At 31.8% G+C, this 26,198-nt stretch overlaps 1 protein-coding gene and 1 pseudogene across 2 annotated transcripts in view; one reads left to right on the plus strand and one right to left on the minus strand.

The window, feature by feature from the left end:
* Positions 1-26,198, plus strand: part of LRRC7 (leucine rich repeat containing 7) — a 275,996-nt gene that overhangs the window by 63,428 nt on the left and 186,370 nt on the right. The window lies entirely within an intron of this gene.
* On the minus strand, positions 12,399-12,517 carry LOC112485842 (annotated as a pseudogene).

A 26,198-nucleotide genomic window follows, 5' to 3' on the forward strand; every position in this document is an offset into this window, starting at 1 on the left:
AAAACTTACTTTTATTTTTTACTTTTTAAATCCTTTCCCTAACCAAACTAGCTGAAATTCATCGATTTTTTTTCAGCCAATATGTCAATAAAATACCTTCAAATACATTTAATGTGTGATATTATTTACAAAAATTTTATCATATATAGAGATAAAATATACATAGGGATAAAATACATATATTGTAGAAATAATATATACATAGAAATAAAACATCTATTCTTCCTCCATAAGTGGAAGACAAGGAGAAAACATGAAAAGAAGGAAATGTTGCTGTATCTGGACACCCTGCCTTTTGAGTAGCCTTTCTCTAAGCCAAAGCATTCGTTATGCATAGGTCTAATGGAAAGCACCTCTTCCAGGTTGGAGGCATAAACGGAGGTGAGAATATGACTGAAAGTGTTACTGGTTTGGTATTAATCTCCTGCAAATGCAGCTAGTGCAGCTAGTGCCATTTGCATACCTAATGCTTTAAATATTACATTTAAAAGTGGAAACATGGCTAAGTAGAAATTAAACCATACTGAAAGGTCAGTTGTCACCTTCATCTAAATATTTACATTTAGATCTAGGAGAAAATATTGAGTGTGTAGAGAAGCCATTCTTCTCTGCTCTTCAACAATAGTTTTGATGTGAAATATAAAATAAATCTAACATAGTTTATCAGGTCTCTAAATATATATTTTTAAGATGTAAATTTTAAATATAAATTAAAGCCTGACTATATTGATATTATGGACTTGATATGAAGTAGGTGTGTGAATGATTCCGAGTAATGAGTAACAGTGTTCATAAATTGTTCGTGGCTATTCTGTATGCTTTGAGACTGTGGCCCAATATCAAACAGAATTAAAGTAAGTAGGATAATATGCATTCAACTATCTTTGGTGTAAAAAACATTGTAAAGATGTGTAGAAATGACAGTGGATCTCCTTGGTAGACTGTTATGTATGTATGACTTGTATAGCTGTTACAGTTTTTACATTTAAAAACATTTTCAGAAAGAAGTTTAGTCTTTTATGTGTTTTCTCTATGTATTACATATAGTATCTTCTGATCACCAATCTAGACCTGTAACTGAGATATATGAGAGCTTTCTACTCTCCTTTATTTTACACTTCCAATAAAAGTAAAGAAAGAAATGTACTTTTAGTAAAAACAATTTAGTTTTAAAATAATTACTCCAAGAAGAGATAGGTCATGATTTCCTCAGGGATAAAAATAAGATTCCAAATCTTTTGTAGGTCTTTAGTGATTTTCTCTTCTTTTCATCTTCTGTCTTATAGTCTATATGCCTGACAATCTGTGAAAAGGTAAAAATGTATAAGAATTACAATATACTATATATTAAAATGTGTATCCTTTAAGTAAACTGATAGACATTTTTGATAAGTGCAGATTCTAAAACAAGTTGTCATTAAATAGAAGCTAGTATTATAAATTTTTACATCATTTCATTATGATCACTCCTCTAGATATACGAATGAATGAAAAAATTAAATTTCTCATCTACACATTGAATTACTAAAACAATGGGTCTCAATTATAAGTTATAATTGACAACTTTGAACGTCTGAAGAAAACAGCTAACCAAAAAAAAAGAAACCTTTAGATGTCCAGATATAGTGTTTTTCTCATAACAGAATTATTCTCATAATTATATTTTTGAAGGCAAGTCAGAAATGAGTTTGTTCTATTTTGATACTTTTGCACTAGATATTTCTCTGTCTAGAATTCTTTTACCACAAATCTTTTCATGGCTAGATCTTCCTTATGCTTTATGACTTTCTTCAGGTGTTGCCTCCTCAGAGGCTTTCCCTAATCACATTATAAGATTGTTCCCTCTTAGCTATTACACCATTTCACTCTTAACATTTGATTTCCTTCATAGCACTTATGGTTCTCAAAATAAATATAGTTATTTTGACTCTGTTTACTTAGAGATAATCTCTTCAGGAGAACCTAAGCTCTATTAAAAAAGATTGTGTTGTTTGTTTGTTTGTTTGTTTTGTCACTGCTGATTATCCAGAGCCTAAAAAAATGCTGGCACATAGTGAGCACTCAATAAATAAATAAGAAAGCTGATGTATTAATTCAAATGAGAACTATCTGTCATGCATCCTGAGCATTTTGTCAGTTGACTATTTTCCACATAGAAAATTATATGGGATACCAAATATTGTAATTACATGAGTGTTTGGTGAGCATCAGATAGAGGAGGACAAGGATAAATGATTGGGGGTTTTCAATGACTGATAGCTGAGCCTTGAATTTTGAACTTATGTATACACATCCACACACACACATACACACACACACACTTGTTTCAAATTATACATAATAGCTAAGTCATGAGAAGGGAGGAAAGTAATTTTAAATTAAGAAAATTAATATTTATAACAACTAAAGAAAATATAAAAGTAGTATAACTTATTTATTTCCTTTTGTCATTAAAATATGATACATTTAATCAAGAAACATAATATATTTCAAGATAAATATGAAAAGATAAGAACAATTTTTTGAAATGATATTTAGGAACCAATTCTGTGGATTAATATAACATATACAAGGTTAGTAACAATAGTGTGTTTTATCTTTAAATAAAAAATTTTCCATATTTATGAGTATTTTCTGATACCTTAAGTTAAAATATGGTCCATCCATTAATAATATATTGTGACTATGATTAACTTTGTTTTAACTTGAACTAAAATATGAGTTTATGTAAATGATTCTGTAATAATTTTGAAAATATGAAGTAACATGAAGAAAAGAAAACACAATTTAAGCTAATATTAATGTTTACATTTGCCCTCCCTCCTGGGTAGACAAGGCATGAAGTGTGATTCTCCAATCTGCTATCACTAAGAGGAATATTTCAGACATGTTCCCGTAGAATTACTGGGGCAATATCAATAAATAGAATAAACTTTGGTGACCAAACTAGAATGAAAAAATTGAATGAACCTGTTGAATAAGGACCTTTTAAGAGCTGTTGGAAGAAGAGATTCAGAGTGGAGATTACAAATTTGATTTTGGATCATGTACCCCTCTGAGAAGCTGAAAAAAACTACTGAATCTAGAAAAGTATTAATTCCAAAATTTCAATTGTATCTATTCCAATATATTCATGGCCCATTGTGAGTTTTCACATTTTTATTTTCACCTATAAGTAAATTATTTAACTTTTTATGTAAAATAAGCCACATCAAAATACCTAGAATATCATGAAAAATCACCAAAATAAAGGACCCTTTCAATGTTAAAGGACTAAATTTGTCAAATGGATAATTTTAATTATATAAATGTTTCTAGGATGTTTGCTCAAGAGAATATTTTATTGAGCAAAATTTATTTTGGTTCAGTAATAGGATTATATTTCACTGTCATCTGTGAAATTTTTTGAACTCTCCATAAAACAAGAAATCATTAAGGAATAAATTTAAAGAAAAATTTTCCCAAGTACAAGCATGAATGATACTCTGAAACTACTAAACTATGTATGCTAAAAACTAGAAAATTGTGTATCCATTATACATTATTTTATACTTTAGCCATCAATGTTTTTACTTAGAGATGTGTCCCTGAAAACAAAGATCCAGAAACTCTACAGAATTTCCCCTCTATGAATGCCTGAAGACCCAAACATAACACACATAAATTCACAGAAGGTGTCAAAACATTATACTTTATCTGGACATACTCTAAGAAAAAAGATTCCCCTGAATTATAAATATAAATTAAAAGCAGAATTACATTAAAGCACTATTAATGAGAGACATTAGATCATGAAAGTCAAGAATACACAGGGATTATTGCAGGCTGAAGAAAACTAAAGGAATGTTATAACTAAAACAATTGGCAAAACTTGCATAAAGTTTAAGGATTGGATGGTTGCAATGGATCGATGTTAATTTCCTAATCTAGAGAGTTGTATTTTGGTTTTGTGGATGAATGTTCTTGTTTGTAGCATATACACACTAAAGTATTTGGGAATGATAGGCCACCAGGTTTACAACGTACTCTCAAGTAGTTCAGAGAAGTTATTTGTATAGTACTTTGGAACTTTTTATAATTTTATGATTGTTTCCACCTAAAAACTTATTTTGAAAAGTGATTTTCAAACAAATTCTTTAAAGTAAAGAAAAGAATAATATCACGTGGAGAAAAGTAATTTCATTTCTTAGGTATAGAAGGCAAGTAGAGAGTTTGCATTTATGTACTAAAATGTTTAACTATAAAAATGAGCATTTCAATGATAAAAGTTCTTCATGTGTGAATGATATATGTACTGGGGATTTATTTTTTGCTACTTGAATTGCAATAAATACTACATATTATATTTATCACTCAAATTTCTATTCATTTGCAAATAACATTTTTAGTTTTCATGTAAGTTCATTTATTCCTTTTAAACAAGATTATAAGCAGACTTCCAAATCTATAATGTACTAGTCGTGCTTTACTTTGTGAAACTCTTCCTTGGTTATCTGTTTTACTACTAGTTATCATTGTCAGCCTAGTGAAGAAAAATTCGTAAAAGAATACGTATTCTCAACTGGACAGGTATGACTAAGTCATTTTCTCTTCTCATTTCAGTGATTCTATTAACGAATTTATCTCATTTGGCATTACTGTACTAGCTACTTCAATAAAATACATCAATAGGTTTTTTAGTGCTATTGTAACAAAAAATGCCATTGTCAGGCACAACTTACGGAATAGTTTTTTGATGTTTCTATTAACTCTGTTTTTGTGACTGTAATACATAATTGGATACAATGTATCTTTATAATCAGATTATCTATGCTTTTACCAATGTATATCAATTTATAAGGCATGATGTTTTGCTAAACCCATGCTACCATCCTATTTTCGGTTATCTGTATCAAAAGTAACCATATGAAAAGCTAGCTAACAAAGGGTAACCATATTAGTGGCTTTTTTGTCATAGAGAATTGCATTTAGAACTGAGTATTTTGTTTACTCCTTCTCATCTGGTCTTATACTTTAAATTCAAATGAAATAAGTGATAATTATAATATATAGATTTAAAAGCATTCTGTAAATTATAATGCATCATAACAATGTAATTATTAGAGTTCCTTCTAAAACATCAAACAAACATATACCTTCCAACGATTCACAAAATGGAAGACAATAGCCTTTCTCTTTCTTGAGAATTAACTGTATTCTTTTTAGCCTATGTTCAACATAAAAGAATTAAGAATATATGGTTAGCTAAAGTTGTGTCAAGTCCAGTAAGGAGCTAAGGGGAGTGTACAAAAGCCAAATAAAACCATTAGATCAGATCCCTCTTTCAGACTACTTAAATCAGTTGCCACGCTAATCTCTGATGATTAAATTTACCAAAAGATAAAAACTGCCTGATATAATAGTGAGGTTGAGAGTTCTGTGGCTTCAGTTTCATTGGATCTCAAGGCTTTTAGCCTGTACTTAGTCCTGTTGCATATGAGAAGAGTTATAATGCACTTGAATGGGTATATACTTCATAGCCAGAGCAACTTGGTTTTGTATTCAGGCCTTTGCCACTTATTTATGAATTATTTAACCTCTTTGAACTTCAGAGTCATTATTTTTAAAGAATACTGGGTAGTCATTACCTTCTTTAAACTATAAACTGTATTTTGGGTCATAGTTGATGAAAATGAGTCTTGTGACCATTTAGGATCAGGAAATTGTTTAAACAAAAGTAGTGTGCTCTGGCACTTGGAAAACTTGAGTGTGTGCAAGAAAAGATTGGCATGAGATTGGCAAAAATATTGACATTTTTTTCATTTTACTTCATAAAAATCTCTTCATTAGAAAGGGAATTGTGGGGGGGGTTAGTATTTTTATAATAAAGGCTTAAAAATAATGTGTGATAGTATTTTTCTTTTCTTAATTTCAAGCAGTACTGTAATGAGAACTCATAAATGATTGTCTCTCATCCTCAATAATGTATACGAAAACTTTAAATATCTATTTATCAATTCTTAAAGACTGTTTTTTTTTTCTTTTTAAAATTGGTAGTTTCTTTGGGTAAATTGGACTAAGATTCTAAAAGATATGATAAATAAATAAATAAATAAACGGAAACTCTCAACAAGCACCAGAAGAAATATATTCATCATTTGTGACTTCATGTACTTTTATAAATCCATTTACTGCAGCTTTGCAAATTCAAATAGCTTAATGGGAATGATTGAACTCCCCTTGATGGATAAATATAGTATCTTTACTAAATATATGTTCTGATCTTCATAACAGTACTGATCTTGGTCTCAGTCTTGGGGTAGAAAAATACACAAAGACACAAAGGACCTAGTAACTAGATCTATACATGAGGTCTCAGACATTACCTTTCTGGTATTAAATTGCAAACATTTACCTGATTTCCAATTTTGTATTCTGATAGCCAGATCTTAAACAGAATATTCACCACATATCAAAACTGAAATCATTTTCATCTTTCTCCCCGACACACCACTCCACCAAAAACCAAACCAAACCAAACCAAATAGACATCTCCGGCCTTTTATTATAACTTCCTAACAATAGTACCAACCACTTAATCACGGAAATTAGAAATCATAATTCTCTTTTTCTCTCCTACCACCCCAAATCCACCTGCCATCAACTTATGTCCCATCTAAGCATTCTTTTCTTCCTTCTGTCACCGACCTATTTGAGTTCCTTACTGTTATTTGCCTTAGCCTCCAGTATTTCCTCTCTCTCTCATCTCTCCCACTAGAATCCATCTCCTTACCATTGTTGGAGCTTTCTTATTAAAATGCACCATGGCACATGTCAATTTAAAAGCTCACAAGAACTGCTCACAGCTTGCAGAAGACAAACATATCAAGACCCTTCATAGTTTGGAGCCAGCATTTCTAGTGTCATTACCTGCCAACATTCGCCATCCCGCAGGGCTTTTCTGCTGCATCCAATATACAATACACCTTTGTACCTTCTCTTTTTCTATCCAAAAAACTCCTAATTATCCCTTAATTTTGCCATCGCTTTTGCTATGAAATTAGTCATAGATTCTGCATGCAGAGTGGTAGCTTCGAAAATCTGTTGTAGTTTTTCAAGGCAAAGTTTTCACATTATGGTTTGACTGTGAGATCTGAATTGATTTTCACTAGAGCCCTTCTATAATATAGATGGTTGCCCACTTAAGATGATTGGACTTTACAATGGTGCAAAAGCCATACACATTCAGTAGAAACCGTACATGAATTGTGATCATTTCCTGGGCTAGCAATATGCAGTATGATACTCTCTTGTGATGCTTGGCAGTGACAACAGCAAGATAATTTTGCCCAATTGTAGGGTAATGTAAGTGTTCTGGACATATGTAAGGCAGGCTAGGTTAAGCTATGTTTGGTAGGTCAGGTGTATTAAATGCATTTTCAACTTAACGATATTGTCAATTTACAATGGGTTTATCAGAACATAACCCCATCGTAAGTCAAGGAGCAGCTGTATTTTAAGTGCAGAATAAAACTGAACTTTAGGAGATAGGTTTTATTCCAGCATTTTAAAAGAGTCTCTTCTATCCATGTTTTGAGTTTTATTTTTAAAAAGGACTCTCAATGAGAAGACAACGAACTATGTTATTTTTGATAGTTGGCTCAATAATACACACTAAAACAAATGAAATGTATCTAATTCTCCTTAGACTTCCTGCTTTCTTTGTGCCTTCACTTCTGTCTCTACTCAAGTCAACGTTAATTCAGGTCTTTCAGTATGCAAAATACATTCTAAAAAGGCTTGCTTTTTCTGTTGAACAGACTCAAGGGGAATATTTCTAAGTTGTTATAGTTTTCCACAGTTTCTGTGACATTTAACATCAGTTCCTGAACAGTATTAAAAATAAAAATTCACATAAGATATTAACTTTGTGACATTAATTTCTTTGGATTTATATTTCCTTTTAGTAATATGAGATTTTAGTTTGTCCTTCCATGGCTTTTAAAAATTATGATTTCTCCCCTGCCAAACTTCTTATTCCATTATGTTTAGTTTTCCATCATTTATGCTCAGAAGGATCCCAAACCTTTACCTAACTACATTGTATTTCTATTCATTTTCTCTTTAAACCTTTTAAAATATGTTAAAATGACTTTCGTCAATATTTAGTACATTATAACAATATATTCTAGTTATAAAGTAAATACCTTATAATTTAATAAATAAGATTAGAAATAAAAATTAATTAGATTAAAATGCTGAGACTCTTACCAAGCATTAGCTGTTTAAACTTATATTTGTTCTAAAAAGATAGATTGAAAATATGCTACATGAATTGGTTAAAAAGTAAGAATAGCATGTTCTCTGTTAAGAAGAATGTGTTATTAAGTGGCAGTTTAGATAAATGACTTTGTGTCTTTTAATTATATTAAAATGTTATTAAGTATATTGACTCTTCTAGTTGTAGTAAAACATATATAAATTAAACAGATTTTTAAAAGCAAAAACTTTGCTTTGATTAAATGTTTCATGCAATTTCCAAAAGAAAAAGAAAAAGCTTTTCTGATACTTAAGAGAATCTTAAAGGGCATTTCTTTATTATATCCAACTAAATGAATATCCTTTTTTAAATATACTTATATACTTTAGTTTTATAAAATGAAGATTTCATACCTAACAGCTCTACTTAAGAGACAATATAAAATTAAAAACCTTGGTTTCGCATACCTTATACAATAGCATCCAAACTACTAGACATGGCATTTAAGACCTCGTTTTGACCCCTACCTTTCCTACAACCATTCCCCACTAACTTCCCTAAATTTGACTTGCAGATTTGTGCCTTTGTACCCTTACTGATAAGTTCTTAGTCCATATGACTTTATATCACATACAAGTTGCTTTTAAACACATTAGTTAAAAAATAACTAATTGAATGTGTACCAAACATGTATCAGACACTATTCTAGGTACTAGAGGGATATGACAATGAAAAATAGAGACAGATTCTTTATTCTTCAAAGCTTGGTAGATAGAGATAGACAATAAACATATAAACAAGTAAGTGGATAGATAGCTAATTGCTATAAAGAAAACAGGATAATATTATAGAAAGTGGGTTTGGTTTTTTTGTTTGTTTAATTGGTTGATTGTTAGTTTTTGTTGTTGTTGTTGTTGTTGTTTGTTTGGGTTGGGTTCTGGCTAAACTAGTCAGGGAAGACCTTTGTGAAAAAGTGGCATTTACATTTAGTCAGATAAGATAGGGACAGAAAACTGAGCATGGACATTAGCAAGATATAGGTCACTGACATGAGCTTGATGAGAGCTATTCCAGTAATGCATTATGTAGGGCCTGAAGTGATTGCAGAGAGAGTAGGGATAAACAAAAGGAGATAACAAGTACAGACAACTTCACAAAGTTTAGTTGCAGAATGGAACCAGGAAAATGTAGCAGTAACTGGATGAAGGTACAGTGCCATGGAATTATCTAAGATGGATGATGTTAAAGCATATTTGCAAGCTGTTGGGAATGATCCAGTAGAAACAGATGAATTAATGATGCAGGAGAGAACAGAAGTAATTACAAGACCAAATCTTGAGGAGGTGAGGAGATGGGATGCAGAGTGCAAGTAGAGGAGCTGACCGTGGAAGCAAGGATACTTCTAAAATGGAAAAATCCTAAAGAAAATAGCTATAGATTGGTGGCCTGGGAGTGGGAAGATAAGGATGTTCTCAATTAAGTACTTTGATTTTCTCTATGAAGCATGAAGAAGAATCATCACTCGAGAGTAGAGAATGCTGGAGTATTGAGGAGATGAGAGAAAGTGTGAAAGAGTAGTTCTCTTAGAGAATGAAAGGTGAATGTATTAGGGTAGTGTCATAGAATCATCTAGCAGTATTGACTGCCCGTTTGAAATTCAAGTTTGTATATTTAAAAGAAATTCATTCATCAACATTTAGCATTCTTCAGAAAGTCAAATACTTAGCTGCAGGCACAGAAAGAAATAGCTGGCGGGGTTTTGACAGGCATGCCAGATTGAGGAGGAGCTGTTCAAGGGAATTTAGGCTGTTCACAGAATAGTGCCTCAGATCTGGGACTAAAAAGTCTTAAGTTGGGGGAAGGAGGTAACTAGGAATATAAAAGGGTCAAAAAGAAATGTTTCATTTCCCTTTCCTTTTTGATGTACTATGAATCTTAAAAGTATAATTCGAATGCAACTTTCTCTATAAAGTGTCTCCTGACATTTAAGGAACAAGTAATTATTTCTTATTCTTTGCTACCATAGCATTTTGTACACTCCTCTATGATAGCCTTTATCACATTATATTAGATTTTTTTTCTGAGTATATCCCCAAGAAGACTGTAAACTTTTAAAATAAAGAACTATGTCTTATTTATTTACCTTTATACTGTCAACAATGTGGGGCATAAGGGTTTTTTAAAGAACATTTGCTAAAATGAAGGCAGGTGGTGTGGTATAAAAGGAAGTTCTTTATTGCTTAGAAAAATGCCAAGCACTCGGTGAGCAGCTGATGAATACTCGATTGATTGTAAAGAGCAGAAACGAATAGGAGGTTAAGCTCTGTGATATTTTCTCACTAAATAATTTGTCCACTGCGGCTGGCTCTTGATTATTAAAAAATTAACTCAAGCATAATGCACATGGTTTTTCTTTCTTCTTATTTCACTTCCATACCGTTTAGCCATTCCACTCATTGTTAGCCTTGAAGAGAGTACGCAGATGTCAAATAGGTTGTTGCTATCTTTTGTTTTTTAAAATGTTAGCAATATAAAGATATGGCTCAAACTGACACTTTTAGTTATAGGTGGGCTTTATTTACTTTCTTGAATTAGTTAATTGAGTACGTTATCTATTTTAATTAAAAAAATGTCAACTTTGATATACTCTATGATTATGCTTCCTTATAAGAAAATATATTATATATATTTTTAATATAGAACAAATTTCCATAGCATTATGTGAAATAAAAATGTGTTCTAAAGAATGTAATGATGAAGGTACAGTATAATATGGCCTCTTCTAGATTCCCAAATGTTGTTGCTTGGGAAGAAAACCATCTAAAATGCTTCATATCCAAATATCCTTAATGCAGTTATAATTTGCTATAAACGTATTTTACCAAAGTCGCTAAATGCATTGTTCTTGGAAATTTTTACAAAATCTTTAAATCTTTCCTGATAACCCAGTGCAACTACTATACATCCCCTTGATGAAACTGCTATCAGGAAAAAAAAAAGAAAACTCTAATAGGTGATATGCAGTATTTGGTAGTTTGTTATCTATCTGAAATTGTAAAATAATCCATATTTTAATGGAATTCTGTTCTACCTGAGTTATCATTAAGAAATTTGCACCTTTTATTTTTTTCTTTTAGATATAGTTCCTGATAGAAAATTTTGCATTTAAAATAACTATTCAGACTGTCATAGAAAGAAGTATGTTCAAAGAGTGTAATCCAAAATGAAGGCAGAACTGAAATTCAGTATATTATGGGAGAAAATAGATGAAAAAAATACTAACTCAGTTGATTTGTGTAGTGGATAGCTGTTACCTTTCGTAGTAACAATGAGAAACTTGAAATTCTTGCTTCAGTTGTAATTCAGTAATCAGCATAATATTTTGTATATTTTTAATGAAATATAATGATTAATACTTAATATTAGTTCATACGTAAAATTTACTTCCTTATAAAATCTAGCATACCTTACATTTATAAGATTTTTTGAATAGATGATACAAAATCCCATTAAATAAACTGATCTTGTTCACTATTCATATTCTACCTGCAAAACAAGGTAGATTTATTAAATAAATAAATCACCATAGTTCTGTTTTAACTCTGGCTTGTTTTTAGTTGAAACCTTGGATATAATTGAAAGAAGAATAATTAATTTCCCTAAAATTTTTTCATTGTTTTCGGTCCCTTTTTTCATCTGTATTTTCAAACAAAAAATTCACACTGATTTTCTCTCTGGGATTACTAAACAAGTAAGATGAAACAGAAATATTACTTTTTTGGATAGCACAGAAATATTAATTTTTGAGTGTATCATAAACTCTTTTCTATCATACTTAGGGTGACCTGATGCAGTGGGATTTTAGAAATCTTTATCAATTTCATGCAGAATAAAGTTATTGCTGGAAAAGTATATAATAAAAAATAAATATTGCTTTGAGAAAAAAAGCTGTTCCAACAGTTCAATAGCAAAATAAAAAGTCCTTTAAAATCCAAGGCAAATTTCCAAAATATAACAGTATTTTAAAAAATAAAAAATTCTATTAGTGATATATTACTATTTTTTTAAGGTGAGGCAACCCTTGATTGATCTCACAGATTGCAAGGATCTTATCAGCTTACAATACCTTATTTTTATTATTATTTTTTTTTATTTTTTACACCTACAGCCCCTGGTCTTCCTAGGTGGTCTCCCATCCAAGTACTAACCAGGCCCAACTCTGCTTAGCTTCCAAGATCAGATGGGATCAGGCTTGTTCAGGTTGGCATGACCGTAGACTAGTGAGATATTATTTTAAGTTTACAAAATAAAATCTACTCTTTTTTCCTAACTCAAACTATGGTCCTCTTTCTATATCAGGAGCAGAGAAAACATCATGGCCAAGTGGAGAGGGCTTGGACTTTAGAATGGACAAATACGAATTCAAATTTCTTTCACAGATACTAAGGTACCTGTGTGCTTTAGAGCAAGTGATTTAGCCTCTTGGAACTTCAGTTCTTCTATCATGATTGTAGGCATTATAAATAATATTTACATATATATATAATACCTAATAGCGTTTCACATATTTGATGCATGATAAATGGAAGTGATTCTTAAGCTTGCAGAGGGAGGGAACAAAAATGAAGCCAAAAGAAGCTTCTCAGAGGAACTCAAATACTACAATAGTCTCATTTAGGGTTAAAAAAAAAAAAAAAAAAAATCAGAGAGAAGCAGGGCATACCCATGCAGGCTACATCAATATCCCAAGGCTAGAAATTTTCTCCTATCATCCTTTGACTTGGGAATTTTAAGAGACCCTCTGGATTCCAAGTTTACTAGTTCTGCTCCTGTTTTGTCTGCTGTACCTCATGGCGGCAGTTACACAGCAAGATCCAGATAACAACTGCTCAGGAAGCCAAAGTACTGATATTAGAATCACCCCCTCTGGCCCACTAAAACATGAGTCATAAGATATTTGCACTAAATTACCATGGCACAAGTGCCCATTTTGTACTTTCTATGTTATCTGACCTCTAGCTTCTGAGGAACTGTCCTCTGAGTCTTTTTATCTTATTTATCATAGTAACTTCCTCAATGCCTGGCATCCTGCCTTACACTAAACAATTGATCAATAATTGTTGAATAAATGAAGAAATGTCATTTGTTTTCACAGAATGAATATTTCAACTTGGAACCAGAGGCCTAGTGATACGCATACAGCATAATTGTAATAAAGGCAGTATAGTAGTGGACCACCATATACCACCACCACACTCCAATCAGATATCATGTGTCTCATATTCTCATACTGAAATCTGCTAAACTTATTCAAGTCAAACTTAATTAATCAAAACCTTGAATAGACATATGGATTATTAATGTGTCTGAATAAAGATATGATTATTTATAGAAACAATAAAATTTTTCAAATTATATTTTGTTCACACAATGGATAATGAAGATTTGTATATTTTTGGTTATTTGCTAATATTGATGTATTTTATAATACTTTTAAAGACAAATATTCAGTGTCCTTTATTATTTTTTTACTTGATGGTAAATATAATAGCATGTTTTATGCCAGGGTTAAGGTCTATTATGTTTTCAAAGTGTTCTTATCTTAAATAAAACAATGGAATTGCCTCAGTATCCATGAAGATTGTATAAAGATCAATTCAAAACCATTAGAATTATTTCTGGCCAATTTAGAAAAGTTATTCTAAACCAGAATGCTGTGGCAGATGAGAACCCCATCAATACTTCACAAGCATGCCGATTCTAGTAAACTTATAAATATTATTCTTGCTACAACTGAACATTCTTATCTTTATGGCAGTGAGTATCAGGCAAAAAAAAATTGCCCAGACTAGGGACTATGGGACTGGGTGGAATGGGGCCCAACTTCTGTAAATAAGAGGTCAGAGCATACATAGTCAAGCCAATACCGAAAGAAGATAGCATGCTTATTGAAATAAGAGATGTTTTTTTCTCCTGAATATAAACTAGTTCAGGTAAGGCAGTAAAAAATATTATTCAGACAGCCAAAGAGTACATAAGAATGAATAAGGAATAATTTAACATTATCGATGCTTTCATAAATACCATGTGATGTTTTTATACTCATGGCTATTGCATTGAATTATTGCTGACTCGTTTAATGTTGCCATAAATCTTTTAATATGTTCAAAGCATGCCACTATAATTTATAGTGTGAGAAAACCTACAGAAAACACACACACACACAGAAAGAACTTCTGCCTAAAATAACCCATTTGAATTTATAAAAATTTAAGTAGTTTTATATGTTTGACTTGATTTAATAATCCGATTCTTCCCTATTGCACCTGCTGTTGATTCTTTTTATTAAGCAAGTCAATAGATGATAACTGGTGGTAAGGAAAAGATTAGGAAAGGTCCTTTTTCCTGATTCTGTGACATAGAAAGAATAGTCATTAGTATGATGATCCTGCCTCACATATCTTTGAAGAGGCAAGATAACTTACTATTGCTTTTTATAGGAAGACCATATATTTTTTCAATCTATACATACACAAAACACAATTTAGTTGTTTCTGCATCAACATTTAATAAAAAGCCCCTTTAGACAGAAATAAGAAGGTTAAAATTTGGATTGTATTTATATTCCAATCAGATGGTTAATAGAAAATGGCACTAATGAGACAATTAAGGACAAGTTTTCTGTAAACATCTGGAAAGGGTAAGAAAGTTTTTGTTGTAACTATAAATTGCACTCTTAACCCTAGGTAACTGATCAGGAAATAAATATCACTATTCACAAACAAAAATAAGTTCTTCTGCTACCCTCAAGTTTTTCCTGGATCATACCAAATTCAAATCCATGGCTTCATATACAACTCATAACAGCACATGTTTCTGCCAAGAGTGACTCAGTTTATATCATCTGTGTACATGAGGATAACATTTTATACATATATATATACGTATATATATATATATCAGAATTGAGAGTCTTGATAATTTTCAGTAACTAGATGAAGACAAATTTAAATGCTTTTTAATATGCATACAATAAATACATGCATTGTGATTCCTGCATTATATAAAGTTTGTTCAATAGCTTTTCTAATGTATTATATTAGTATCACATACCTATATGATAGATTTACTATATATGTGTTATCAAAACTACCATTATATCAGTTATGATCCCCAAATCCAATACGTTATTGACAGATAGCTAATCTGAATACTCTGTCTTCTCTTTTTGGTTTGTAAAGACTTTTATTATAAGATGAACCAAGAATTTTTATTTTGTTCTGGTGGCAATTAGAGTTAACTGCTTCTGATATTAAGTCTTTCTTTCGACAAGTGTAATGTAATCACTTTGGGAAGATTTTTTTTTTTTAGCTTAATTATAAAAATTTAAATATTGTCAACCTTCCTCTAAATGTAATTAAGAGAAAACTTTTGCAAAGTTGAGAAAGCAATAAGAAATCCAAAACAGTAGAAATATTTCCTTTAAACTGACAATTATGATATGTTAATTTTGACTCATTTTTAAATCAATAGAAAACTTTCCTAGAGAACCTACTCCAATTAGTTAGATTTTAATAAGGTGTGTTAATGTTTGAAATAAACTGTATTATCTGCCTTTATTAATAAGTTAAATTAAACTAACAACCTATTAAGTTAATGATGTAAGCAGACATTTATATTTAATATATTTGTTTCTACTGCAATCAACTTATGAGTTCAATTCCCTTTTTTCCAATAATTTTCACAGTTCATGGAATTTAAAACACTATTCTATCTCTTTTATTTTTCTTTGTTTATGTATGCATCAACTCTCTGATAAGATATTTTTTATTGTTGTTTTTTAAACTTTAAAAGACTCATTAGATGAAACATATTCTTTGTTGGATCCTATTTTGCAAAATAGTTGGCTGTCATTTTTTTGTTTGGGTCATCTTTTGTTTCATGTTGTCCCTGGAGAATCTCTTGCTACTCAAAAGAACCTAAGCCCTTCTAGCTTGCCTATTTAAAATTGTATATCTATTTTTCATTTTAAAATTGTTAAGAAACAATATTGCTAGAAAATTTACACTCACTATTTAAACTGGTTTTCTGCATATGATTTCTTCAGTAGCCATAGTAACAATAGCAGCCTTCATTTCACAGTGTTTTGTATTTGCCAGCACTATACTAAAGTGCTTTGTATTTATCAATATATTTAATCTACACGGTATCACTGTAATGTAGGTACCATTATCAGTTTCTATTTTATAGATGGGGAAAATAAGATTTAAGGAGATTGAACAATTTTCCTAATATTGCACAACTCTTAGAGGTAAGTTCAGGTTTCAAAGATAGATCTGTCTGACTTATAAATCTGAGTAGAAATAACTGATAGTGACAGTTATATTATTTGCTAACCATACAATCATACTTATGTACACTTAGCAAACCTGAACCCCAATATACTACTAAAATGAATAAAGGTATTTGCAGGATGGTTGGAGACAAAATAAATATATAAATATCAATAGTTTTTCCCATTCTAGAAAAATAACACTGATAAACTGAAATAAATATTTCATTCCCATTAGAAACACAAACTAAGTAATATTTAGGAATAAATTTAAGAAGAAAGTCATAATTGCTTATGAAAGAAAACTGTAAATTATTATTGAAAGCCATAAAAGAAGATCTGAATAAATGAAAACATGTATCATTTCTTATATGGGATGCTTTAATATCATAAATCTTATTCCTAAAATTACTCAATATTTAATTAACCCACTTTCTCTTTTAATTCCAAAAGCTTTTAATTAGATAAAATAATCTTAAAATTTATATGAGAAAAAACAGAATTGTGGATAACAGTTAAGAATTTATAACAAAAAAATATTAATGATGGAAGATTTGCCTTGTCAAATGTCAGAACATAATATTAGCTATTCATATCAAATAAATATCATCATAAAATAAAAAGTAAGTCAATGGAACAAAACAGAAGCAGAAACAGATCTTAGTATTACTAGAATTTTATGACAAGGTAGGTGTTTTAAATCAGTGGAAAAGTATGTATTATTTAATAAATGTTAATTTAGTAAATGTTGTCAGTACAGTGACCCATTTGAAATAAAACAGAATTAGACTCTGGCTTATCCAATATGCAAAACTATTGATGACTACTTAACTTACAAGGTTTACTGCAGCAATGTTTGGAATGACTAAAACAACAGCAAAAACAAAACTGGATAAAACAAAAATTCATTAACAAAGGAAAGGATAAATAAATAATGATACAGTGATACCATAAAATCATTAAAATGACGATTTCTACGTTATTATTGAGGGAGAGATGAAAAATTCAGAAAAATGCATATAATACAATTTCATTTTTATAAAACAAATAATGCCACATCCCTTATATTTATATGGATTCTATAAGCATCAAGAAAAACATAATAGACTACATACTGGGTTATATATTTGGGTCACTTGAGGCTAGAGTCTGGGTGAGAAAAGTAAAAGAGTAGAGGAGAGAGGAGGAAAAGATGCAAAAAGTAAATAAAATTAAAAAGAATTAAAACTATGCCAAAATAAAGTGTATATGATAATCACATAAATTTAGAAAAGTTATATTTTATTTTTATGTATATATAAAGCATTTTCAGATAGAAGTTGGAAAGACCGACAATATTTACTTCAATTTTTAGCAGCAGTTTGTGAATCTTCACATTATAATTCATCACAACTTCAACAAGTGTTGATATTTTTTTAAGTTCATAAATAATGTTCTTTAAATAAATTCAGTAATGGTATTCTTCAACAGTATTCAATGGGCACCATTTAATGTGACCTTGAGTCAACATATTGCTTTAGAAAAATGAGAGTGTCAGTAAAAATCTAGCAGTGAGGACTTGAGAATTGCAAATACTCTTTAGTGGACTTTGACTCCTAAAATGTAACATTTGATCTACATGATGAGTCCTGCTAGACATGGCAAGCAATTTAACGAATCAATTTCACAGAGAGCTAAGAGTAGAAATCAGATTAAAAAGGAGGAGCTCTAGCAAACAGGTTTGATAAAGGCCAACTATATCTGAGGAGATAGAAAATCAAGTTCAAGGGAGTGAAGTGTTAAACTGGTACCATTGAACTGAAAAAGCAGGCAAGATCCAACTGTCGATGGAAGTAGCATTGACATAAGCTAATGGAGAATTAATTCTAGACCAGAGGAACTTTGCTTTATGCCTTATAAAGGCACAGAGACACTAATGTAGTGTCTCTGTGTGTTGTGGAGCTGGAAATCATGAGTATTCCTGCAGTTTAAAGAAAAGTGGCTCCCAGGTCCAACCCACACTTGATAAAATCGGTCTCTAAAGTCTAACTTTCTGGCACTTTTTAAAAGTTATCTTGACAGGTAGGACAAATTTATCAGGTTGAATTCCTTGTAGTTGAGCCTTTTTTATTGAGATAATATTTCATTGTGAAGTTGTAGTAGCTTTGCATTTACTTAATAGGGCAGTCTCTGGCGTGTCTGTATGTAAAGGACACTTTCTACCTTGGAAGATCATTAGTTAGTACAATATTTTCCAAAATTAACCACAAAAATATCCTCAGGAAAGAAGTCGAATGTTCTTTCTTCTCTTTTATGGTGTAAATGGAGCTATTTGTAGCCTAAAATAGTATCAAAACATATTTGCAGTATACCACCCAGATCTGAACCAGACTCCCAAATCTAAGGTTAAGTATAGAAAATTGGTGGTAGGTTCTGCTATATGACATATAGATTATTTTGCTGGGCAGAAGTAGTGGATGAGGTCCCAAAAGAATTGGGCCTCTTTCAACAGAAGTGAAACTATTTTTACAGGAAAGTGGAAATTAAAACAGTAGTGAGGCATGGTAGTGAAGAATGCGATAGAAGAGTCCAGATTTCCAGATTTCTCATGGAAATAATTAATCCTGTCTAAAGCTTACCAATAATTAATAGCCATCATACTTTTGGAGGACCACATTAACAGAAAAGTATGAAACAAAACAGAGTCTACTGACCCTGAATAACAGGAGGTATTGAGAAGACTTTCAGCAAATGTAGTAAACTGAAGATATTGTCAGTCTACGGTAACAGTCCTTTAGAGGTGCAGTCTATATCCTTTCTGTTCTTAGAAAGAAAGTATCTCAGAGGTGGATTACCATCTATGGATTTCAGTGCATCACAGCTTCTTTAAAGTCAATAGTTCCAGTGCGGAACTCAGTTTATGTCACTATCTGCACTTTTTCCAGTATCCCTGAGCTCATTTAGAAATAACAGAAAATACATTTTCTAGGTACTATGAATCATCCTAGGCCTATTTCTTACTCCCACATCCAATCAGTCAACAAATCCTGTCAAATCTGTCTAATTCGCTTATTCATTTCCTTCTGTCTGGAACTCTCTGCTCCCAGATCTGTCCTTGGCTGGCTCTTATTTTATTATCCAAATCTCAAGTCAGATGTCACTTGTCCTAAAAGTTGTTGGTGATCTAGCCACTCCCACTTCAGCACTACCCAAAAACCTTATTTTCATTCTTTTGTAGTACTGATTATCACAAGTTCTATTACTTGTCTCTCCCCTTTTAAAAATTTCTCCATGAGAACAGGAATCTTGCCTAGCTTGTCCATCACTGTATCCTCACTGCCTAGTATACTGTCCAGTTCATATTATGTATTTAATATGAATGCATTTTTTTAATTCATTTATTATAGAATTCATTCAACAAATGCTTATTAAGCACTTGTATGTCAGGTACTGTGTTATGCATGGGAGATACAAAATGGGCCCAAACAAACCCTGTCTTTGTATCTTGGAGTTTATATTTAATAAAGATATGTGATATGTGATATCAAATAATCACATAACTAAATGTAAAATTACAACTATGAGCAATTACTTTCAAATCTGTTTTCCCTCTCTTAATCTCTGCTACCATTGTTTCAGTTCAGATTATCATTACTTCATACTTCAGCTATTAAAATTCCCTATTTCTTTGCCTTCACTCTTGCCACACTCCACCCCATTTTTCCAAAATTAAAGTGCAAATTAAGTCATTTTCTATCTTAAAATCTTCAATAAATTCAATGACCTTCAATAAAAAATATCTACACCCCTTAAGATAATGGCTCTTCATAACCTGTCTCTCAACTTTCTCTTTTTTCTCTCCCCACCACTTCTCCCACCTCACACTATGTGCTCCAGTTACCCTGAATTATACTATTATAATAGTGTATGTTATTATTTGTGTATGTTGTTCTTGTGCCTTGTACATCTTTCTCCACTTTTTGATCACCTCATTTACATATCCTTTAAAACTCAATGGAGATAAGTACCTCAAGAAATTCTTTTCTGAACCCACTCAGACTGTCTCAGCCATTCATTTTCTGTGCTCTCTTAGCAAAAGGAAAAAAAAAATCCCAGTGTGCTGTAATTTTGTGTTTACTTGCTTGTTTCCCTTGCAGGCCTATGATTTCCTTTAGGGCAGAATGTCTTTCGTTTTTCTATCTCCATTGCCTAGAGCAATAACAAGTTTATAGAATAAATGGAAGGATGGTTGGATGGATGAACGGATGGATGAGTTTGACAAAATTTAAAAAAAAAGTCTAGGATGACATTTAATGCAGTTTCAAACATATACAATTAAGAATGTGTATAAAAACATATTGGCCAGAACAGAAGACTAGTGAAGCTCATTTTAGACCTCCCAAGCACTGTTGCAGGTAGCACTCCGTAATTTACTCATTAAACTTATTCTGTATTTGTTGATGTTAAGAAAAGAATATCAGCTATTCATAGCCCTGTATTGAAGTGTGAGAAAATAAGGCAACACAGCAATTGCATCAACAGACTGAAAGACAGTCTGAAAGATTTATACCACTGAAGAAACACTGCTTAAAACAAAAGGTGTTAACATTCTCTAGTCTTTAGTGAGGAACTTTGTAACCAAAGAAGAAAAGCTTTGGTTGCAATCTTTTTGTCACTGGACACACAGAAACATAGAGGCAACACCATATCACATGTTAGGGATACTTGAATATGTAAATAAAATATAGTGCAGACTAAGACTTACTAATGAGTATATGGAAACCATTTCTGTCCAAGGGAAGTTGACTTTTTTTTTTTTCCTCTAGAGAAGACGAGCATGAGGACACAATGATAAGTTGGTTCTCGAGAAAGTTTCTGGATCCTTTTGCAACCAGAAAGTTGCTTGCTGTAGTTAGCCAGTAGGGACAGAAAAGTATACCCCAAAAGTATAAAAATGAGGTGATTCTAACTAGTTTACCTGAGAACATCCTAGCAGAGGGGAATGACTTCCACCTTACCTCCAACAAACTAGATAAAATAACTTCCCTGGGCTGAAAAGTCTAATGTAAGCACCAATGCAAGTACTTACGTATCAGCTGTTGTCCTAGTAGAGATGTCGGTTGACCATATGCAAAATATCTGTCCAATTTTCTGCAAATATTTGTTAAAAACCTGCTGCACTAGACTGACTGAAGACTCATTATCGGAAGGAAAAACTAAGGCGTTGGAGTTAAGCCATAGTAAACTTTTAGGAGTCAATACTAATAGCCACCAGATTCTGATAGTCAAGGAATTAAGGTTTTAAAGGCATCAGAATAAGTGAGCTACTGGAGACAGTTTCTTTATATAAAAGATGACAGAGAGAGAGCTACCAAACAAAGTACCAGTCACTTTAATAGTGACCTGAAAATCAGCTTGCGACTGAAATAACTTCAGATCCACCAGCAGTAATGAGTGAAGACATAGCTCCTAAATGCTACTGTCAAATGGAAAAGAACATTTAGTGGTAGAAAGAATGTTTGGAAAGGAATAACTGTGCCTAAATGTATCTCATCTAACTTTTATTTGTGAGTAAGTTTGCAATTGTCAAGATGGCAAATTCTCAAATGACAAAGGATAAAACTCACGATAAGTTCAACAGGATGCTTTTGCTTTAGGTCTTTTATTATTTCTGTAGAGTCTGTAAATGGAACATAAAACTGGAGAGAATGTGGAAAACCAGCAATGAGTGACACACAGCAGCATGCTAGGTGATAGAAAGGTATGTCTTTTCATTCCCCAACATAAAATCTAAGTAACTTTTAGAGGTTAGGCTCTAATGACATCCAGACTTTTCAGATGTGGACCTTCTGATTCCAAGGGTTATCTTTTTCTATTCATAAAATTTCTTACTATAATCCTACCTTAAAAACACTTATATTACCAGGTGTTCTATATAAAGAATACATCAGAACAGTCTTAAAAATGATAATGAAAAATCACAACAATAACTATTTCTTATAGTGGTGTTATTCAAAGCAACGTTTCTTTTCAATTAGCTTCGAAATTAATTTGTTAGCACTGAATATCAATTCTGCATTAGTACTCCTTTGGTAATTGTTGCTTTCCATCAAATCTCCATTAAGTTTTTATTTTTGAAATGATAAATGTGTACCTCTATTGATTACTGCTTGTGATTTAATGGGTTGTTCTTAGAATAATAATGTTTTTAACAATATGTTTATTGTTTTTCAACATTTGAGAATTGACTAAACCTTCAAAAGTTAATATATATTTAAACTCACAATAGGAGTGTTTTTCAGGCTCTTTGAGATACTGGTATAAATAAACTAGTAAAGAACTTTACAAAATTATCATACATTTCCATGCCAAAAGAATTCAGAAATGTAAAAAAATGTATTTCAGTTTGTTATGATTTTATTACAAGTTACTTAATTTTTAAACTTCCTCTTTTCTTTTAATATTCTGCCTACCTTGAATTTGCAGTGAAGATTTTGTACCTATTTAGGCTCTTTAAAAATTTTTAGCTTAATAGTTTGTTCTTCCAAGTTTCCAGTCTGGGTATGCAGTCAGGCACACAGACACATAAGTAAATAGTCATAGTACAGTTTCTCGAGAAGCACTGATATAAAATGGAAATGTCAGGCCAATTCCCTCAGATGGTTGTGAAAAAGATTGAATAAAATAATATATATAAAACACATATTCCAAAGCCATGAGAAAAGGTTGGAACATGGTTTTGAAGAATTTGATGATCCGCTGAATAACATTAAGCTACGGAGTGACATGATTAGATTTGCATCTTTAAAGTTGTGGTAAAAGTTAAGTAGCAACTTTGAGGAAGATGGAATTGAGCAGTCTGGAAGGATGGAGTTAGACAGCATTTTAATAGCCCAGAGATCTTATGAATCAGTTTAAAATAATGACTGTGGAGTTGAAAGGAAAGATAGAAAGTATATGCAGGAGATAGAGCCAAAACACTTTGGTAAATGATTGAATTTGAATTAGGAAAAGTTGAAGGAAAAAAAAAAATCAAGATGACTCATTAGTTGCTAATTTGGAAGATTTGGTGAATTACTGTGCTATAAATAGATACAGAAGAAGGCTTGGGAGATAGGGGAGGGATGGGACAGCTACTAGGTAGAAATAATCAAGTTTCGTTTTAGACCAATTAGATTTCTGTGAAATGCTCTGGTACATAGGTCCAACTGATATTCAGATCCAAAGATGGGAAGAGAAGTCAAGAATTAGAAGTTTGGGAATCATAAAGCACGTACAGTTAAGCTCAGGACAATTAACGAGAGCTTCTGAATTTCTTAGTTATAGAAGAATGATTAAATTAATTGAGGTACGCAGGTATGCGAACATGGTGAAATATATTATGAAGTCATTAAAATTATGTTTTTAATGATGAAAATGCTGAAGGAATATCATATCAAATAAACAAAGGCAAAATTGTTTTTACAGTAAAATCTTATTATGTAAAAATCAATCTTATAAAGCTAGAAGGAAAAGTATTAAAGAGTTACAATGATCATATTAGGGTTAAAAGTTTATGATGATTCCCCACACTTTCGTGTATCTATGTATTACAGCTTTTATTTGTACATTACTTAAAAATCAATTAAGTGTAAAAGAATGTCTTCCTAGAAAGATAATGATTAAGCTAAATCAAAAGGACTAAATGGAATCCAGATGAAGGGGACAGTGGTAGCAGAAATACAAAGGTGAGAGATATAGTGTCTACAGGGAATTGTAAGCCGTTGAAGGTTGTTGAAACACAGCATGATGGCAGAGAGTGGTCAGAAAGGAAGCTAGATGGGAAAGTGCAGTAGCCAGTTGTTGACCATTTGTTATGTTGAGATTCTAATTGTTAAAGAAATATATGCAGGGTAATATGTTCATTGGCCAGGGCTACCATGACAAAGTATCAGATAGTTAGCTTAAACAAAAGAATTTTATTTTCTCACAATTCTGGAAGCTAGCAGTCCAAGATCAAAGTTTCACCAGAGCTGGTTTTCTCTGAGGTCTCTTTCCTTGACTCATATATAGCTGTCTTCTCCCTGTGTCTTCACATGATCTTCCCTCTGTGAATCTGTCCTAATTGCCTCTTATTCTAAAAACACTAGCTATATTGGATTAAAGTTCACTCTAATGACCTCATTTTAACTTAATTATCTCTTTAAAGACTGTATTTCCAAATATAGTGACATTTTGAAGTACTCAGGATTGAGAATTCCACATATAAATTTGGAGGAGGGGAGGAGACGTAAATTCAGCCCATAAGAGAGTGACATGGTTAAATTTCCTTTGGTAACCATGTGGAATATGGATTTGAGGGAGAAGAGATGAATAGACAGTCTATTTTAATAATCTAGGCCAAAAAAAAAATATTCACCATGTTCTGTTGAACTGTTAATATAAATCAATGAATTTAAAATGAATGTAAAAAAATCCAGAGAGAGGAGCTGGTTTAGATGAGAAACAACAAATTCTATTTAGGGAGATCTAATTCTATACCTAGAATACAGTTAGATATAGGAATCTGGGCTGAAAGTCTAGATTTGGGCATAATTAGTACACATTTGAAACTATGGAAGCAGATCCCTGTGTATTGAGTGAACAGAGCAATGAATCAAGAACAAAAAGCCAGCAATTACAGAACAGGCAGAGAATAAGCTTATGAAGGAGATGTTAAGCTGCAAGATGAAGCTGAAGAGTGTCTTGTTATAGAATCTAAGGAAGTAGAGAGCTTTGTTGAAGGGAATCATCAATAGTCAAAGAAAGCAAAGAGATGGCAAACATAAAGTCTTAGAAATGTTGGCTGGATTTGGACTTCTAAATTTGGACATTGATACTTAACAACAATTCTTTGAATTTTTACACACAAGATTCTGGGTAAAGCACTGTAAAGCATGCATTACATTTCATTTAGAGCTTCAGTCAATAAATTGTTTTATGAATTAAGAAAATAATGGCTCAGAAAGTCAAATAACTAATTTAAGGTCAGCAGACAGCAGTAGATGTGGGGAGTCAGTTCTAGATTTCTGTGTCACCAAAACTGGCATGATCTAACTCCCAAAGAGCAAGGCAGTTTCATTAAATTGGAGGGGCTAGAAATCCAGAGGACAATCAGTTGATGAGTGAATGTTTAGTGAGGAAATAAGATAGACTGCTTTATTCAGAAGAGAAGGAAGAAGGACAGAGACCAAATCATCTTGCTCCTCATTGTTTGGAACATCACCTTGCACACAGTAGATGCTCAATAAATTTTAATTCAATGAACAAGAAATGTTAACTTGAGCTAAGTATAAGATATACATATTTCTTTAGGAGTAGAAGAGGAAGTAGCAGAGGTGTAGATTGTACACAGCCCAACAGTAAGGAACCAGTAAAGAGGATAACACTGAAGAAGAAAGAAAAGAAAACTTAAGAAACTAGATCCTTCCTAGAAAGGATTGATAAGTCCAGGGATCAGGTAAGAATTTGACCTGAGTAGATAAAGAAACACTTTCTTTAAGATTGAACAAAAAGAGCACAGTATAGAAATAAATGTGTAAGGAGACGTGACAAATTGCTTTATCTTCCAACAACCCCTCCGTATTAAGCTCCCTAATGAAAAAATATCTCGCTGTTCCCAATAAGTTA

Source organism: Pteropus alecto, unplaced genomic scaffold, assembly GCF_000325575.1.
Source record: "Pteropus alecto unplaced genomic scaffold, ASM32557v1 scaffold25, whole genome shotgun sequence".
Classification (NCBI taxonomy): Eukaryota; Metazoa; Chordata; class Mammalia; order Chiroptera; family Pteropodidae; genus Pteropus; species Pteropus alecto.